The following is a 21,248-nucleotide window of genomic DNA, read 5'->3' as shown; positions in this document are numbered from 1 at the left end:
TTTCACATTACTTCATGATTTATCTCGTTCAGTCAGTCTGTGTGTAATTTGTAAATTAATGTTCAACGGAAGTCAAAACCTTTTCCCCGGGATCCAAGGGTCCTGAGTTCGAATCCCCGTCGGCCATTGAATTAACACCAGGTGAGGGTGACTCGGCCTCTCATCCCTCCGAAGTCGGCGAAATGAGGCGCAGCCGCGCTTTCAGCCAATGATGCTTCCTGCAGTCCTGTGCTGCATGGAAAAGAAGAAGAAGAAGCACGATAGGGGAGGTCTCAATCCCGGGGTTTGATTACCTGTCGGCCTGGAGGTTATGTTTTCACCCCTGTCTGTCTGTCCGTTTGTTTTTCCGCTTGTGAACACAATATCTTAAAAAGTTGTGCACAGATCTGGACGAAACTTTGTGGACGGGTTGTGTATGTGACGAGGACTAATCGATTAGATTTTGGTGAATATCTGAATATGAATTCGAATATGAGAATTATTTAATTTTTAAAGTGATTCTTCACCATGGGGAGACAGGGCCAAAAACGATACATAGCAAGATATCTCAAACAGTTGTGGACAGATCTGGACGAAACTTTGTGGACGGGTTGTGTATGTGACGAGGACTAATCGATTAGATTTTGGTGAATATCTGAATATGAATGCGAATATGAGAATTATTTAATTTTTAAAGTGATTCTTCACCATGGGGAGACAGGGCCAAAAACGATACATAGCAAGCTTTCTCAAAAAGTTGTGGACAGATTTGGACGAAACTTTGTGGACGGGTTGTGTATGTGACGAGGACAAATCGATTCGATTTTGGTGAATATCTGAATATGAATGCGAATATGAGAATTATTTAATTTTTAAAGTGATTCTTCACCATGGGGAGACAGGGCCAAAAACGATACATAGCAAGATATCTCAAAAAGTTGTGGACAGATTTGGACGAAACTTTGTGGACGGGTTGTGTATGTGACGAGGACTAATCGATTCGATTTTGGTGAATATCTGAATATGAATGCGAATATGAGAATTATTTAATTTTTAAAGTGATTCTTCACCATGGGGAGACAGGGCCAAAAACGATACATAGCAAGATATCTCAAAAAGTTGTGGACAGATTTGGACGAAACTTTGTGAACAGGTTGTGTATGTGACGAGGACTAATCGATTCGATTTTGATGAATATCTGAATATGTATTCGGATATGAGAATTATTTAATTTTAAAAGTGATTCTTCACCATTGGGGGATCGGGCCAAAAACGATACATAGCAGGATATCTCAAAACGTTATGGATGGGTTTGCACGAAACTTGTTGGACAGGTTGTGTGTGTGACAAGGAAAAATCGATTCAATTTTGGCGAAGATCCGGATCCGGCTAGTAGAATTTTTAAAGTGATTCTTCACCATTGAGTGCTATGGCCAACCAGGTGGAGGTGTGCTCTCTACTGAGTGCCGTTCTAGTTATGCATGGAATTATACAGTATTTAAGGTACCACATACCTTTCAGGCTGTGGCACCCTATTGATTTTAAGATTATTGTTATTTTTCTTCCGTCGCGATTCTTCGGATTTATTCCCTTTAAAATTCATAAGACTCCACCCTCTGCTGCTCCATATCTCATCCCTCAGATCGGCAGTCTGCAGCCTCTTCACTCTCTGCAGACCTGGATAAAATCACTAACTGGTCAAACAAGTGGAACATGTCTTTCAATCCTGACAAATCTCACACTCTCACTTTGTTTCTCCGAAAAGACCGACTGGACAACCCTCCCATCTACTTTCTCAACAATCCTCTCCAAGAAGTTCTGTCATTAAGCTTTTGGGTCTCACAATCTGCCATGATCTTTCCTGGGAAAACCACATTTCCAAGCTGGCCTCCAAAGCCAGTCGCCGACTGGGCATCCTCCGTCGTGCGAAGTCCTTCCTTGGCACACCTGAGCTCCTCACCACATACAAGGCTTTCATCCGCAGCTCAATGGAGTACTGCTCTCCCCTCTGGGCTGGTGCTCCTGGCTCACACCTAGCTCGGCTTCACGCTGCTGAAACCAAAGCTTTCAGAATCATTGGAATCTCCCGTGATGAAGCTGATTCTGAGGGCCTTTCACTCTCTCACCGCAGGCAGCTTGGTGGACTTTCTGTCTTCTACCTACTCCTCTCTGGCCTTGCACCCCCTGCTCTGTCTGTGCTCTGGCCTCCAAATATTTCTTCAGAACACACAAGGTCTGCCAGTAATCCTCTTCTGGTAAAACTGCCAAAATCAAGACTCTCTGCTCACCTTCACTCTTTCATTCCTCTTTTTCCCCGCCGCTGGAACAAACTCCCTCACTCTCTTCAATCCCACTTCTCCCTCTAGGTCTTTAAAACAGCTGTTCACCACCATCCCCCATCCAAAACCTTGATATTTTCTATCCCCGTTAATCCACCTCAAATCCACCTCCTTCAAATTCCGTTTTCTTTCCTGAAAGTCCTTGTCGTGTCTATCTTGTTTATCCCGTGTACCCCGCCCCAGCCCTCTCCCTTCCACAGATATCCCGATGTCCCTGTTCTTGACTGTTGTTGTTCTTTCCTCTCTCTCCCCCCTCGTCTCCCGCTCCCTTTATTATATGTTCTTTGTGTTAGCTCTTACACGAGCCTCAATAAAAAAAAATTATTGTTTTAAAATTATTTTTAAAATTAAAAATTATTTTTGTAGTATACAAAAAAATTATAAAAAAACTTTTTTTAAAGTTCATACACATGTCCCATATGTCTTGGGGATACCAAGAGGTTCGCGAATAATTCATATATCTGGCAGCTGTGTTGGATTGAACGAAAATCTTGAAAAAAATTATCTGTTGAACTGCTCCATGCATCGATGGGAAACTTCAAAATTTGGAGGTAGTCATCAAGGGAAATACTTGTTTAAAATTTCAACATGATCCGTCGCACGGTTTGGCCGCCAGAATTTTTTTTATTGTTTGAAGAAGACAATACTCTGCAATAATATCTTCTCCAGCCATGTGACTTTTCAGTATATGTATTAATTCAGTTGTGTTTGAATTCAGTGGCATCCTGTCTATTAATTATGCATGTCTATTAAGTACGTACTATCAGAATATACCTTTTGACACTTTGGACTGCTGAGACCGCTTAGTCCTTTGAGGAACCTTTAAGACCCCCCAAGTCCTTTAAGACCACAAAGACCCTAAAATACCATGAAGAACCAGAGGAACCCAAAGACCCCAAATACCCACAAGACCCCCTAAAGACTCCGAGGATTCCAAAGGACCCCGAGGAGCCAATATACCCCAAGGGCCCGAAAGACCTTGAGGATCCCTAAAGACCATGAAGACCCAAAATATCCCAAGGACTCTAGAGGACCCTGAGGACTCCAAATACCCCGATGATGCAAAATACCCAAAAGACCCCAACTACTCCAAAGATCCAAAAGACCCCGAGAACTCCAAAGGACCCCGAGGACCCAAAATACCAAAAGGACCTTGAGGACGCCCGCCGAAGACCCAAAACCCCCGAGGATCCATAAAGACCACGAAGACCCATAAGACCCCAAGGATCCCTCGGACATATACTATTTAAAAAGATTTAAAATCCAATACTGAATTCAGTTTTATAAAGAGGACGTCATGTGTCACACATGTCCGATGAAAGCGGAGTTGTATAAAAGCGGGATGTCTTTCGGTCTGGTTCGGCAACCCAGTCATCACTGCCAGCAGTTATGAAGTGGCAGTTCTAGTATTATTATTACAACTATTAGTTATTACAGATTCAACCGAGAACGGCGCTACTCGGTAGAGCACATACCTCTCCCAGGCTGAACAGTTTTGTTTTTCATCCCAAAGATAGGCCGGATTTGGATCCGGATCTTCACCAAAATTGAATAAATTCTTCCTTGTTACACACCTATCCACCAAGTTTCATTCCATCTGTCCACAAGTTTTTGAGATATCGTGTTATTTATCGTTTTTGCCCAATCTCTCAATGATGAAGGATCATTAAAAAAATTCTCAGATCCGGATCCGGATCCTCCCAGAAATCTAATCATTTCGTCCTTGTAACACACCCAACCTCTCCACCAAATTTCGTCCGAATCCGTCCACAACTTTTTGAGCTATCTTGTTCACAAACAAACAGACAGACAGACACACAGACAGGGGTGGAATACATGTCAGTATAAGGGATGCCATCAGGGTCCGTTGCAATGCTTGTTTGAAGCCCTGCATGGAGGAGGCGGAAAGAATGGCCTCTGGATGGCAGTTCCATAAATGGGAGAAGCAAGAAGTAAGGATGTGCGGTCAGACTAGATTTTGGAAGTTTAACCAGACCTTGTGATTTGGCCTCGTCATGCGAGTTTACATGTGTGGTGAGAGATTTACGAAAGACTCCACTGGCAAGGATAGAAAGAATACCCTTACCTCTCCAACTTTCTTCATGAACCAACCATTCCATAGAATCCCTTTTCAATCAATATTTTTCTACTTCTCCCCCTGTCCCTTCCACATTGTCATGGAAAGTGCAAATGCAGTTTATAGGTTGTATGGATGTTAGACTTCCTTCTTGTCGGATACATTTAACCATATTGCACTGTATTCTAGTGTTGGAGTACATACTGTAATGGTTACATTTGTGAGGTAGGGGGCAGTAATTAGTTCAAGGCCTTAGTTTGGGCAGTTCCATTTTATTATTATTAGCTTGTCTGGAATTAGGATTCCAGTTAAGGTATTGTCATTGTGCACCATCCATCTGTCTGTCTGTCGCCTATTTCGACTGGTGGGAGAGTTACAAAACACATGGACACTGCTAGAACTTCCAGGAAAGAAAGAAGTCAGTATTTCAAAAAACGCGGGTCTGGGGTGAATTAACGGTGGTAGAAAAGATAAAGGTTTTGGATGGGGGATGATAAGAGATGGTGGTGAACAGCTGTTTTAAAGACCTGGAGGCAGGAGTGGGATTGAAGAGAGTGAGGGAGTTTGTTCCAGAGGTGGGAGTAAAGAGGAATGAAGGAGTGAAGGTGAGCAGAGAGTCTTGATTTTGGCAATTTCATCAGAAGAGGGTTGCTGGCAGATCTTGTGCGACCTGTCGGAATATTTGGGGGACAGAGCACAGAGAGAGCTGGGGGGGGGGGGGGGGGCAAGGCCGGAGAGGAGTCGGTAGAAGACAGAAAGACCACCGACCTGCCTGCGGTGAGTGAGTGATAGGCCCTTGGAGATAGCTTCATCGCGGGAGATTCCAATGATTTTGAAAGCTTTGGTTTCAACAGCGTGAAGACGAGCTGGGTGCGAGGCAGGAGCACCGGCCGAGAGGGGAGAGCAGTATTCCATTGAGCTGCAATATTCCTGTGTATGCTTATGAGGCCTATTGCGCATGCGCTGTGTTTCAGCGACCCATTTCTGCAAGTGCGAGCATCTATAACCTGCAGTTGAAAATCTGAAAGTATCCTGCGTGCGAAGCGTAAAGCAGGATGAGCAATTGGTTCACTCTGTCTGTACATATGTCAGCATATGATCGAGGAACTACTTCATTTCAATTGAATTTCACATTTTGAACACTGACGAATATGAGAGAGAACATGAATTGCAACATGAACCTGCAGTTTAGCAGTACTTTGGCTCTGAATTTGGCAAATTGCACAGAATCTTGTTATGAGTACACAATATGCACAGAGGAGTATGATAATTACTTTAGTCTGCCTGTCTGGCAGACAAACAAAACAGAAAATCATTCCAAATAGGAAACTAACTGTTTTATGGATGCCATACAGGACACAAACAACAAGTACAAAGAACTAATGTAATGTGTTAAATAAGGTGATGTAAAAGACGGTGAATCAATAGCGGAAAACTTAAGAAAAAGTTTTTTCTACATAATTTAAAACTTTTATTTCATTTCAATTGAATTATATACTTGAACACTGCAGTTGTTGGCATTTCCCAAAACCTCAAGTTTAGTGATACTTGGCTAAAAAATATTACGCCATGTTGCGTCATCTCAGCCAATCAAATTTGCAACTCGCACTCTCAGTGTTCAGGAATATCGAGATTCAGACAAAATTGCAACTCGTAGGAAATGCAAATCGTGCTCAGAAATACAAAGCAAGAATTCAAAAGATTATATCCATGTCCTTTTTCTCAAGACTGTGTGGTGTAAGGTGTTAAATGAACTCTCCAGTTCAAATAATCTTTTAACATATTTTTCAGCATTCAGACAAAAGAGTGGCAATTTCAAAAATGCTGAACCATAATTTTTGTGTTCCTTGATGCAAATTGGACTTGTGAAAATATGGAAAATACGAGAAATATGGGTGAATGAGAGGTGTCCAGTTCCTATAATCTATATATATATACCAGCTGAATGCACCCGGCGTTGCCCTGGTTCTTTTTGAATGAATTTAATCTTCTGTGCATAGGTCTGACACAAGCCCAGTATCAGTTGGTGCTCAACGATTCCTTGTTCTTTCTTCTGTCAGACCCTGCGAGGGAGAATTTTGAAAGCATGTGTTGCAATCAGTCAGATATTCCTATTAAGTGCATAAGTGGTACTTCAAGAGAATTTTGAAAGAAGAAGATTTATTGCGAAACGGGTCAATCTTGGTTTCATCAGACCACAGAATCTTGTTTCTCACAGTCTGAGAGTCCTTTAGGTGCTTTTTTGCAAACTCCAAGCAGGCTTTCATGTGTCTTTCACTAAGAAGAGGCTTCCGTCTGGCCACTCTGCCATAAAGCCCAGATCGGTTGAGTGTTGCAGTGATGGTTGTCCATCTGGAAGTTTCTCCCATCTCCACACAGGATCTCTGGAGCTCAGCCAGAGTGACCATCGGGTTCTTGGTCACCTCTCTTACCAAGGCCCTTCTCCCCCAATTGCTCAGTTTGGCCGGGCGGCCAGCTGTAGGAAAAGTCGTGGTTGTTCCAAACTTCTTCCATTTAAGAATTACTAGGGCATGCCCGTACTATATCTATATCTAAAATTATATCCCCCCCCTCTATTTACATGAAATGGTTTGGTCTAAAGCGAACGGCTTGCGAGTACGGTGACAATCCCCCCCCTCTATTTACATGAAATGGTTTGGTCCAAAGCAAACGGCTTGCGGAGTTTGGTAAAGAAATCGCCATAGCGTGCACAAACGCGCAGGAAAGCGAAAGAATCGCAAATTAGTTTTTATTACTTTTAAAACATAGTTTAACGCCAACATAGCGCCAACATAGTTGTGAAATAAATGAATACGCTCTCAAATGTGCCGTCCGAGGCAGAGTCTGTTCGCCACGTTCGGCACACGTGATAGCTCGCTGCTCTCTGATTGGTTGAATCGTTTTTTGGACATAGCTCGGTAACTACTTGTCCGATTAATTTCAAACCTTGAAAAGGCACATCCTCGGGTCCCCAGCAATATACCTGGCAAGTTTCAAGTATATCGGACCCGTGGTTGTCGAGAAACAGCGGTCACAGACAAACAAACAAACACACACACAGACACACAGACACACACACACACACACACACACACACACACACACACACAGAGATTACTGGAATTATAGATAGATGGGGGCCACTGTGCTCTTGGGAATCTTCAATGCAGCAGAAATATTTTTGTCATCTTCGCCACATCTGTGCCTCGACACAATCCTGTCTTTGAGCTCTGCAGGCAGTTCCTTCAACCTCATGGCTTGGTTTGTGCTCTGATATGCATTGTCAGCTGTGAGACCTTATAGAGACAGGTGTGTGCCTTTCCAAATCATGTCCAATCAATTGAATTTACCACAGGTGGACTCCAATCAAGGTGTAGAAACATCTCAAAGATGATCAAGAGAAATGGGAGCCACCTCAGCTAAATTTCAAGTGTCACAGCAAAGGGTATGAATACTTATGTCAATGTGATATTTCAGTTTTTTATTTTTAATAAATTTAGGTAGCAAAATGTTTTCATACCTTCCAGCTTCACACCGTGTCCAAGATCCAACTCAACATTTCCTCCATCTGTGCACACCTTACACTTGAATGTAACTGCCACACTGGTTAATGTCCCTCTCAGACCACTACATTTTTGATGAACCCATTCAGCGCACATTGTACATTGAATGGAGTTCACTCTGACACCCTTCCTGCACACAGCACATGGCCACTTCCCATTTCTTTCCACCTCACCACATGCTTTACCACTTGCCATCACCTTTGTCTTTCTGATATTCACCTTCAGACCTTTTGCCTCCATACATTCCTTCCACTTGTTCATCTTTTCCTTCAATCCATCCATACTCTCCCCAATCAACACAAGATCATCTGCATACAACAACTCCCATGGTAAACCCTCCTTTACGTTCTGAGCCAGCACCTCCATCACAGCTACAAATAGTAGTGGACTTAGTGCCGACCCCTGATGCACTCCCACCTTCACCTCAAACTCACCACTGTTCCCGTCCTTCGTCCTTACAGCTGTGCACTCACTCGTACTTTGCCATCACTACTCTGATCAACCATTCCTCCACTCCTAACTTCCTCAATGCCCATGTCACTACTTCGTGTGAACCCTATCGAATGCTTTCTCCAGATCAACAAACCGAAGAAACAACTTCTTCCTCTTCTCCTGCAACTGCCTTACAATAAAAAGCGCGTCTGTCATTCCTCTTCGTTGCATAAATCCAAACTGCATTTCGTCGATCTTCACTTTCTTCCATATCCTCTTCTCAAACACCCTTTCCAATACCTTCATTCCATGCTCTAATAACTTTATCGCTCTATTCGAGCCACAGTCCAGAGGGTCACCTTTCCCCTTGTATAGAGAGACGAGGGTACTCAGTTCCCAAACCACTGGAATGCGGCCTTCTTTCACCACCAGATTACAGATCTCAGTCATTCTCTTCACACCCCAACTTCCCGCTGCCTTCAGCATATCTCCCACAACTCTCGTCGGCCCTCCCACTTTTCTACTATTCATTGCTTTTATCGCTTCCTCAACTTTCTTCTCAGTTATCCTCTCTGCCGTTCCTAAAACCAGGTTATATTACTCTACATGTTGCCATTCCATTCATTCTCTGCATTCAACAGCATTTCCATTTTTCTCTTCCATCTTCCTTTAATTCCATCTGGGTCCACAACAATTTGTCCCACTTCATCCTTCAAGCAACTCACCCTCATCACATCGTACCTCTCTTTCACTATCTGCTTTGCAATCCTGAATACCGCTCTCTGACCCTCTTCCGAATCCAAGCGTTCTCCGAACATTTTCCTCCATGCCTCCTGCGCCTTTGCTATCTCTTTCTTTGCAGCCTTCTTGGCTGCCTTATAACTTTCATGCTCTGCCTCTTCTGCTCCTGTACCCTTCGCCTTCTGCCACTCCTTGACATTCTTCCTCTTATCGTCAATCCTCTTTCCAACTTCATCATCCCACCACCATGTTTCCGAGTGCCTCGGTGGTCCTTTTGTCCATCCACATACCTCACCAACGGCTCCCAACAGACTATCTTTCATTGATATCCAACCACTTTCAAGCTCAACCACATCATCCTCCACCATACTCAGCCTCTTTTAATACCTCCCTCACTGTCACCTCTTTCAACCTCCACAACTTAATTCTCGGTTGGTACTTCACCCTCCGAGCTCTCCTCACACCTTTCACCATCATATCGCAGACAACCAAGTGGTGCTGTGAAACAGCCTCCTCCCCCGGGATCACCTTTGTGTCCCGGAGGTGCCCGCTGTCTCGCCTATGCACCATCAGGTAGTCAACGGTTGTCATTGACCCACCAGACGTGTATGTAACAAGCTTATTATCCTCTTTCTGGAACTGAGTATTACAAATCAACAAATCAGTTCCATCAGCAAACTCCAAAATCCTTTCACCTTCTTCATTCCTCACACCATATCCGTAACCCCCATGAATTCCCTCAAAACCGTCTATACTCCTTCCCACATGTCCATTTAGGTCTCCTCCTACCACAACAACTTTCTCATCGTTCACGTTTTCCATATCAGCTTCTCTATTGCACACCAGAACTTGCCCTTCTCTTCATCGCTCCGACCGACCTGCGGAGCATATCCCGAGATGACGTTCACCAAGAGCTTTCCAATCATCATTTTCACCATCATCAACCTTTCCCTCACTCTCGTCACACTCACCACACTGTCTACAAACTCCTCAGAAAACAGGACACCAACACCATTCACGCCTTCTGGGCACCCTTGTCACACAAACTTGTATTTCTGTCCCTGCCTACCCTTCACCATTCTCACACCACTTCCCTTCCATCTCGTCTCCTGCACACAACATGTGTCCACTCTTCTGACCAATACTTCCACCACTTCTCCTGATCTCCCTGTCATTGTCCCTACATTCTATGTCCCAAACCTCAGAAACCGATCGCCACGTGCGGCATCAGATGTTTCGTCGTAATAAATTGAGCGATTCCCACTCTTGCTTCGATCGGGTTCCCCACCTTGATTTTTGACGAGGGGGTGAGGTCCCCCATGGGGTACTTCGGGCTGTACTCTGCCGATATGTAATTGTCATGGTTCCCTTTTTGAGGCAATGTTTTATGGCCGGATGCCCTTCCTGACGATAACCCTTTTAGTCGCCTCTTACAACACGCAGGGATACGGTGTACCTATTCTAATCCGGGTACACACCGGGACTCAGAGATCTTCCCGATTAATTGGGATGGAGAACGAATTATTATAAATGTCCAAGACCAATGACACTACACCAATGGTTTTAAGAAAATGGTGGGACTGAGTGAATCGGACAAGTGTAGGTTCTGCAAGGGGAAACAGAAAATATGAGCCACCTCCTATCGGGATGTAAAAAACTCGTCAGAGCAGCTGTACATCCAAAGGCCCAACAAGGTATGTAGAGTAATCCACTGACACATCTGCAAATGTCTCAATATCCCAGTTCCAGAAAACTCATGGAAATATGAACCCAAAGTGATGATTGAAAAGAAGGAAGTAATGCTGAAGCATGACCTAATGATTCCATTGAGCATGAATATCGAAAACAAAGCATTGCGACTAGATATATTACTTAAGCACAAAAAAGAAAAAGCCTTGCCAATTGATGTGTCAGTACCAAGCTTTTTTGGTCTGTACAATGCAGAAATCAAGAAAATGACCAAGTACCTAGACCTCCAAAATGAAGTGAAAAGATCCTGGAAGCTGAAGAGCAGCAAAATTGTACAAGTGATAATTGGAGTAACGGGAATGATGGAAAATAACCTCACAGAGATCTTTAAAACCATCCCCGGGAATATTAATATAAACAAACTGCAGTTGGAAGCTGTCGGGGCTCTCGGTGACACTCTGAGAATAGGAAAACTTCACAAACTGGTCCATGAATCATGATCCCTTACTGAATGCCAAGCAATGACGTGCGTGTACACACACACACACACACACACACACACACACACACACACACACACACACACACACACACACACACACACACACACACTTACTTCTCCTTTCACCAATAGATGCAAAAATCTCGTATAACGTATGGAAATATGAACTCCCAGAACCAAACCCAGAACTGGCCCCAGAACCAAACAAACAATATATTTATAATAGCCCACATATATCCCACTCCCCAACCTTAACATAATTAATAGTAAATATCATCATTTTAAAAGTTTTTAACCTACCTGTACATTCACAAGCCCCAGATATGATCTTCCAGTCGCTGTTGAGAAGCGCACAAACCCGATACGGTGTCTCTCTCAGGGCAGTCTGCATGATACATCATGTTACCACTTGAATAATAACTTGCACAAGCTTTGTGTATTTGCACGTTGTCCAAATCTAGATGTCCTTGGTCAAAGAGCCGGTAGCCAGTGCTCTGTTGGTAATGACACACAGCACCATTTTTCCAATTGCAGACATGTATTAAATAAATAAACAAGCCTGCCATGATCACAAGAGGCACTCCTGCAAGGGTCAAACTCCATTCACTGATAGCCAGTCATTGGGGGTTTGGGTAAAACATGCCCATCCATGATCTTTCAAGCCTTGCACCAGCCAATGTCATCGGGATTTTTCATCAAAGAAGGTTGTAAGATCTCGGTCCTTTCTGCGAGCTGAGAATGTTCTCCAACTCTTTTCTTATGCAGAAGCACAACCCTTTCTCTCAGGTACTTTTCGGATTATTTTAGAAGCTTTGTGAGCTATTTGATGTAACAATCCTTATCTCACACACACACAATATACAGAAACATGCCCTAATCAATATTGCTTCTATGGGATTATGTGCATGTGAGCAGAGCAATCTAGAGTGGATGAAATAATTTTTGAAAGTCTCATATTGGGCAAGGCTCGGCACGTGTAGAGGCATTACACACGTCTACATCCCACCTATCAGAGGAAGGGGGGTGGGGTGGGGAATGGCCCACTTCACATGTCTGTCAAGTTGTGGGAGGTGGGCCTTTGACTGTTCCCAGTGCGTCATTGACAACTCCTGGGTTGGTGATTGGTCCATTGTACTTAGGGTGGAGAGACCCTCCTGGTTAGAGATTGGTTAGCCTTGGATGGAGACACGGCTAATTGTGCTGGTGGTATCTTGATTGGGTGAGAGTGATCAGTCAGCAAGGAACGTGGGGAGGGGGGGAGGCAACGAGGCAGTTGACTGTAAAAGTGCACACTTGACCCTCACTTGCTCCCTTGCCACCACGTTCCCCTTGGGATGGTGCTCTTGGACGCCTAACAGCTGCACATTTTACTTTGGCGAATCGCTTGCTGACACTGTCCCACTGGTTTGCTCTCTGGCCCTCCTCACAATGCTTGCATCTTTCAAATCCCAACACAGTCTGGGGTTCTTCACCCTGTGCTTTCCTCTCTTACTTGCGTGGTTTGAGTTAATGCCTGTTGTGTCCATTATGTTTCAATTGTCTTAATTGCGGTTATCAGGTGGTTGCCATCCACATGACTATATTTTTGTGATATGGTATTGAGGTACAAATACAGTACAAACTGGATTTGCAGAACTGCCATTCTCCATGTTATCTTCCTCATATCCCCTTCAAGAACATGACATTGACTCTGCATTCCAAGGCTAAAAACGTGCCCTTCCCCTTCACAAAATTGAAGTGTAAATGGCCGTTCCCCAAACACAGATATGCATTTCCACATCGTGTGCTTACTGTATATGCCAACTCACATTTTTCTGCACCCGTCAGGTTTTTACTATTGATGTGAGGCATTTGTACTCAGAACTGTGAAGCTTAATTGCTGTGGGTTTTATTCCCTATGCCTCCCTCACCTGGTTTAACAAGCCTGGTGTTGGCTTAACGGTTAAGGCGGCTGGCTTAAAATCTTAGGGTCTTGAGTTTGAGCCCCTGTCGTGCTGTTAAGTCGCATCACTTGGGTTGACCCAGGCTGCCATCCTTCCGAGGTCAACAAAATCAGGTAGTCATCTGCTTATTGGAAACGGTCGGAATTGCATCAGCGGCACAGCCGCTCTCCCAGCAATGATGCAACCAACAGCCACAAGCTGCATGCGAAATGGTGATGACCTGGTTTGACTTCATTCTGCAGATTACAAATGCTTCAGCATCATTGGCATCTCTCATCAGCATGCCAACACATAGGGGTTGTGCATAGTTTGCTTGTACCTGCTTTATTGTGGTTGTACTTACTCCTATTTATAAGTTTGAGCCTTTCCATTCCAGGTCATTAGTAAAAATTTATCTACACACTGAACCTATCATTTTCTCTCCAAACATGAACTGTATACATTACTTGTTGTACAACTTTAACCATTTTTCATGCCTTGCAAATACCCCCCCTTTTCCTTTGCTACCAGACTACCCACTACCATTTTACTGGACCCTTGTTTTTTTTTGATTATTCAAATCTTCAACCCAACACCCTTGCACTCCGAATATAATGTTTGTGCGTGCTTGGGTAAAAATAATTGTTTCCTTGTGTGTGCTGTTAAATTTCTTTATGTAAAACTCAATTGCTCAGAATCACCATTCAAATACTAATATAGAAGAACTTTAATATTAATTAATTAAAAAATAATTTTTTATTAATTAATTAATTTACATTTATTATTAATTTACTTTAATATTTTATATTAATAATAATAATTATTAATAATAATATTAATAATAATATAATAATAATTTAATATTAATTTAATTAATATAATCTTTTAATAGAAGTCAAATTAAAATCAGTACTGGTTTACTTAGGACTGGGAGTTGTGTACACTTACCTAAGAGATGTCTATCGCCTGGGTTGGAATGTCGACCCAGAAAAAAGGTTACACTGGTGGTTCGCATGCAGGGCGACACATCAATGTGTGAGCTGTCCATCGGTAGGACATCAAGTCGGTGGACCTGCCTGCCAGCAATGGTTGTTGGTGGACTTTAAGCATTGGTTTTTTTTTTTGTCTGCGTCCTGCATATGAAAGCTGTACCAAGAAAATTCGATAGATGTGATTGCTGGCTTTTGTTTTACCAATGGGTATGCGGGTGTCTTCTGATACCGCAGGGAGATGGATGCCCCTGCCTTGCACAATCCCAGGTCACCTGTATGCACGGTGTAGTACCTGTCAGCCCACTTACCAGGGTAACGGTCCACAGCCATGCGGTTTAAATGGCAGATGGCTCTGCACATCCGGTGGATGAGAGTTCAGTCGACGCCAACAGCACGGGCGGAAGAGGGTGAATTCCCCCACGGCCAGCAGAGAGACGGAGAGGAGTGGCGACCCCCTGTCTATTCCACACACTTACCCGGGTGTACCAGCCATAGAAAGGAAATATGATTGCACATGCCATCATAGCCCTAGGAGACTCGACATCATCATACCTATGAAGATGGAGGATTTATGGTAAGCAGCCAGCAGGCGGCACAATTTACTGCATTAGTCATGTTCTCCACATCCCAACTGCCAAGTGGCCTCCAGCAACATCATCCAGGTTCATTTTCAAAAGTAATTTAATCTTGCCAGAAACTTTTGTTGTGTTCTGAGGATGTGTTGCACTATATTTTGGAAGGGTCATTCAATTTGCTGACCTCTGCATATAAAACAGCCCACAATATTTTTTTCAACAATGAAGAAGAATATTTTTGAATGAACGAAGAAGAAGAACAATGAAGAATATTTTTGGTAGTCGGTATTTCATGGCCAAAATAAGGCTTCCTTACAAATTATTGGCCAAAAACAGCGATATTAAAGTTCAGCCTTTTGAAACATGCAGTGTCCTGCTGTCATTGTATTCAATTGGCAACAACCAGCCAGCTGCTGGTGCATGTTTGCAGCTTGAGAGTGCAAGATGCTAAATATACATTGTTTTGTTTGGAGATAGTGGAACAATTTGTCTGAACTTGCCAGCCCTCAGGAAAGCAGTTATTCTCGACGATCAAGTTCTTGATACAAGAGCACTCTAGAGTATATATAATGCTGCTAATCTCTGGAGAAAACGCATTCAATTTTGTGTTTTACTGCGAGGGAGGAACTTATTGAAACTTGCACACATGAACAAAAACATTCTCACTTTTGTTCACACAATTATGATGATCTACAATGCACATAACATATTGTCAACATAATGTATCTTCACATGAGATCGAAATTCTCCTATGAACTGGCAAAGCAATCGGTGAATGTGGTTTGAACTGTCTTCATCCCAAATGAAAGTGTCACTTCATATCGTAGACGTGATCGAAAGATAATCAATGCATCCTTTTTTAAAATTCGACCCACTTGTTTATAAACTCCATGCTGATGTGTTCGTTTGTGTTCTCGTGTTCTGTCTGAAAGCAGGTGCAGTCCTGCTAAAGCAGTTTCTTGGCAAGGGCAAAGGTGATGCTGTGATGTTCGTCATTGCCTTCCCAGCATGTTGTGTCTTCTCAAAATGCTTTATTTCAACAAAAGATGAAGCATTCCTATCATGTGAGTTGCACACGAACAAGACTCAATTTTGATCATCAGTACATTATCCTTCAGATAGCCTGGTGTTGGCTTAGCTGTTAGGGTACCGGCTTGGGATCCTAGGATCCTGGGTTCGAATCCTGGTCGATCGCTGAATTAACGCCAGGGGGGTTGACTCAGCCTGTCATCCTTCCGAGGTCGGCAAATTGAGTACCAGCTCACTGGTAATTCCCTGGGTGTCGCAAGAGGCGACTAACAGGGTTGGCGGCAGGAAGGGCATCCGGCCATAAAACATTGCTTCAAAAAGGTGACCATGGTGCCCAAAAAGGCCAACCCCTGCTCTGCGGGGAAGAATGCCTGTGCCTGATATTCTGTTCCAAAATACTTTTCAACACATTGCTCATTTGACATGTCACTTTGACTTTTCTGCATTTCGTGATGGGCTCGATGTTCCTTGTTGACTCTGAAGCCAGAACTGGCATCATTCTCACATCGCTGAGCAACAATCTCCCAGGCTGAGTTGTAACACGACTATCTGCCAACCATTCTGATGACCGTTCCAATGTCATGGAGATACTGTTGACAGGTTATGCAGAATCAATTCTGATTAATCTCCAATCATTCTTCCTCTTCTTCTGTAGACAGCACATGGCTGCAGGTAGCATCATTTGCTGGAGATGCATCTGTGCCGTTCCTCCAATTATTATCTTCACAAGACTCTATGCTGCTCTGTTGGCTTTTGTGGGGTTATGAGTTTATGGCTTTCCCCCACACAGGCATAATTACATGAACCAGCTTGACATGATAATCCACAAACATCAGCTGAGACATTTTGCATTCAGTAACTGCAAGCAAATATTGTGCTCAGTGTGGTTTTAACCCTTGGATGCAATGATTGGGCCTCGGAGGCCCACAAGGTTTTTTTTTGTTGCAAAAACTATGCTGTACAAATTTTTTTTGGAATGAGCCTCATTTTCACCGACTTTCATGTTGTTACACAAAATTCAGTGACATAAAAAAAATTGATTCAGGCTAGTGGGAAAATCTTCATTCCTTACTTATAACCCGAAAATCCGACACGAATGCAGGCCTGGGGCCTTCGAGGCCCCGCATAAATATTGTTGTACTACTATATATATGTTATATCATTATTTTCTTGATAGGAGCCTCATTGTATGCTCCTATAACTTGGTTACAAATAATTCAGTGACAAAAATTAAAAAACTTTACACGAATACATTTGTGGGGCCTCCGAGGCCCAATGGCTGCATAGGTGTAGGATTTTTGACAGTTGTGGACATATACATAAATAAAAGGATTAGTGAATCATATTTTTTGAGGAAATACTCCTCCATGAGCCTCAACATTTTAGAGAAAAAAAAGTTGAAAAACGAAGAACAAAAACGTTTTTTTGCAAAAAAGAAAGAAAAAGATTCATTACTTTTATGGGATTCTTCCAACTAATAGGATCAATTATTCACATTTTCTGAGCAAATACACATCCATGAGCATCGACTTGGATTGAAAAAGGATATGAAAGAAAAAAAATCTATACAAAACAAAAAATAAAAAAAAACGCACGAATACATCCGTTGGGCCTCCGAGGCCCAATGGCTGCGGTTATGTAGGATTTTTGACACCTGAAACTAAGAGTTAAGACCAACTCACCAATCAGCCCTTTAGTTTAGGTGTGCACGAGCCAAGAAAAACCAGGGACGTGCCAGTTGTATGAAAAAAACCCTTCAGATTTATCATCCTACAACTATCTACAATGGACTTGTCAATAATGTACCTAAAATTCTGGCAAGCACATATAATTAAATTGACTTCAAATTATTATTCTAATTTCATTCATGACAAAAAGAATCCACAAAATGAAGACATAGTTTCAATCAGGTTATAAATCCTCTAAATTGAGCATGTAATGCATATCCATTTTCGAACTAATCGATCAGAAAACATTATAGGTTGCAACCTGCATGAAAAACCAAACCACCTGGAGTGTAGTCTTTCCTTAATTCTCTGGCAGTCCAGGCCTCTCCAAGGCATTGGAGAAAGATGTGTTTTACAGTCATGTGGTTACTTTTAGAAACGTTGATGGAAGAAAACAGAATGGAGTAGCGAGCCAAACATATTCTCATTCCATCGACCGAATGACGACTCCATACACACCACTCTTGCTGTTACCATTCAGGACTAACGAATAGCCACCCATTCCAAATCTCTATTCCTATTTTGTGGCAATTTTAAATACCACAATGCCAGTTGGCTGTGACATGGCATGACGAACAACTAGCCCTGGCACTGGAACCAAGGCCTTCTGGGATTTCATGCATCTGACCCAATTTGTGAACTTCCATACCCAAATCAAACCCAAATTGATTGTTACATCCTCCGTTATAGATTTGGGAGGACCCAAATTTCTATCGAATCTCTCCTGTTCTTCCATCATTATTCCTTGGCTTTTAATTCTGTCCTCAACATTTGTTGATAATTTAATCAATTAATATAAATAAATACTATAAATGGCCAAGTTGTATGTGTGAGACGTGTGTGTATTTGTGTGAGGCATGTTTTTCGTAGAGTTCTATTGGATCTTTCTGATGTGAAATGCGATGCACCAAAATGACCGTCATGATCTCCTGAGCTGATTAGGCTAATTAAGTACAAAGAATCCGGAAGAATTCCCATGTTTTAAGATGCACGCCATGTTGAGGTGTATAGAGTAGCTTCATACGTCCATCCACGGCCTGGCATTCTAATTACAAAATAAATAACAAAAAGAATGATAACATTGTGACAAAAGCAAACATTAACGAATACTAATAATATTAATAAAAATAATAACAGTAGCATAATTTGGCAAGAATAATAACGACCGGATATCCCCCCCCCCACCCCCCCCACCTCCTCACTACCCTGCCTCCACCCACAGCCCTGGTTCAAGTAATTCCGGGATTGGTGAAAGGGAAGCTTATGCTCAAGCACTACAGCAGGCAGGTATGCTACAAGGCCTTGAAGACCAATTAAACAATGGACCAACGGGTCCACCACTAGTGAATATAAATCATTAGGACAATGATGCCCCTCCCTCTCGCATCACAATCTTAACAGCTCTGCTAACACAAAAAGAGCTTTCAAGTTTTTAAAAAATTTTATTTCAATTTTGAGAACCAACCAAATCACAAACACCTTTATTGACGTGTGATACATTCATATAATTTTAACCACAGGTATGTCTGATTCTCTGTTGGCATATATGTCTCAAACAGACAAGTTCATTACCTCTTGCTCTCTTTCTGGCCAATCTGTGTATTTGATGTAATGATTTGTGAAGAACGTTACATGCTGTCCTCGTGGTATTTGGAAAAACACACTAATGTTGACCAAATGAGGCAACTCCACAGTGAATGGATTTTCCCCTCCTGTATCTATAATAGCATCACTGCATCAGTTCCGGCCTTCGGGAATAATGTTGCAACATGGTGAGCGCAAAATGGAACGGCTATAATACCGCCCCTCGATATCCACCGACGTATTTTAGTGTTGCTGTGTTTACTATGAAGGTAAAGCTCAAGTTAAAATAAAACTCGGAAAAGCACAAAAACAACTGTCCGAAAACAACATGGCCGACATCTCATTCACTTCCATTGGGGTTCCATACAGGCTCACAAAATCACAATCTTAACAGCTAAGGAAGGACATGCATCGTATTGAAGGAAGCAACTTGGGGATGAAGGAGAGTACACCAAAAATGACCACAACATTAAAGGAATTGCAAAAAAAAAAAAATTAAAAGGTACACTGAGGCTTGTGGGGCACAAGTCAAGAATCGGTCTCGTCCCCAAACATTCAGGTGCAAACTGCAAAACATTTTAATGCGAATAAAAACTCACAAAGCATGACACAAACAGCAAACTTACCTTCTCTTGACCAGCAAATGCTTTTGGATCGAGAAAATAATCAACAAACCAATGAGTCATGGGAACTAAAAACAATGAAATTGAGAAAAAAAACAAAACTGTGCTGGAGATGGATTGATCACACAACCTGGAAGAGGAGAGAGCGTGTTTGGGGGAAGAGGTTGGGGTGAGATAGTTGTAGTGAATCCTCATCCTTACTACTCTTGTATCTGAATACTATGCAAACATTTTGAATCCTAAGGTAATCATTTAATTCTGATTGGTCACAACCTGCTAAGATAAGCTCACATAGTAACAGCACAGAGCACCTCTGAAGAGCAAAACTACTTCGTAGTGTTTGGAAGCAGCACTCAAATAGAGGCATTTCATGTGCAGCGGTGACAGTCATTTAATCCTGATTAATGCAACCTCATGAGATAGGCTGATACCCTGGTCATCTTACTATAATTCACCAAATGTCCGTCCGTCCGTTCGAAGGTACCGCAAAAACGGCTCAACCGATCGCAACGATATTTTGGGTGGGTATTCCTGGGACCCCTGCGAGTAAAATAGGTTATTGAAGTGTGGTGCTGCGCACACACAACTTGCTTGCCAAAGAGGTAGGCCACAACGCGTTTGTGAAAACAAAAGAGTTTATTTCGAAAGCTCGAACTGCAGCACTGAGCGGGCTCGAACTGAGAGCCCGCATATATGTGCCGAGGCCACGCCTAGTCCCCGGGCGTGGCCGATCGGTCGAAGGGCGGGGCATGTGTCATCGGTCCCCGCCTGGGCGCTCGCACCACACACTGGTGCGTGGAATTATTGCCCCTTGTGCCCGCCACACGCGCCCCCCCAGAATTCCCACGCACCTGAAGGGTGAGTTTGCGGGGAAGCCGGATGACCCGGCCGAAACGCCCCTTGGCGATGGGTGCAGGGCTGGGGGGTAGCGAGGCTGGGGGGTGCTGGGGGTCCGACCGCCGGGGGGCGGCCTCGACACGGAGGCAGAGCTGCTAGCGGGGGTCCCGGGGGTCCGACCACCGGGGGGCGGCCTCGACGCGGAGGCAGAGCTGCTGGCGGGGGGTGGTCCGGATCGAGGTGGGCCGGCTTGAGGCGGTCCATGGAAATGCGATCCAGGGCACCACCGATGTCGACCGTGAAAAATTTGTCCCCAGTCTCCAGCACGCGGAAGGGCCCATCGTACGGGGGCCGTAGCGGTGCCCGGTGGGCGTCGTGCCGGATGAACACGTACTTTGCCGTGCGAAGCTCCGGGGCGACGTGGGAAGGCGGGCAACCGTGGTGTGCCGTTGGCACCGGGGCGAACCTCCGGGTGGTCTCCTGAAGGGCGGAGTGCTGTTGCGCCGCGGACCAAGGAGCAGTGGAGTCGGGGATGAATTCACCCGGTACCCGGGGCACCACCGATGGTGGTGCCCCGCAGTGGTTGCCCGAAGACCAGCTCCGCCGAGGACGCGCGCAGGTCGTCCTTGGGCGCCGT

General features: G+C 43.6%; 1 long non-coding RNA gene across 1 annotated transcript in view; it reads left to right on the top strand.

The window, feature by feature from the left end:
• LOC137411629 (uncharacterized) overlaps positions 1-16,885 on the top strand; it is a 16,965-nt gene extending 80 nt beyond the window's left edge. Inside the window, exons 2-3 of the long non-coding RNA XR_010981374.2 lie at positions 14,471-14,810; positions 15,744-16,885. This is a non-coding gene — a long non-coding RNA (uncharacterized LOC137411629). The remainder of the gene's footprint in view (positions 1-14,470; positions 14,811-15,743) is intronic.
• The last annotated feature ends 4,363 nt before the right edge of the window (positions 16,886-21,248 follow it).

This window comes from Myxine glutinosa, chromosome 1, assembly GCF_964187855.1.
Source record: "Myxine glutinosa chromosome 1, kmMyxGlut1.1, whole genome shotgun sequence".
Lineage (NCBI taxonomy): Eukaryota > Metazoa > Chordata > Myxini > Myxiniformes > Myxinidae > Myxine > Myxine glutinosa.
This window is presented reverse-complemented; position numbering and strand designations above follow the sequence as displayed.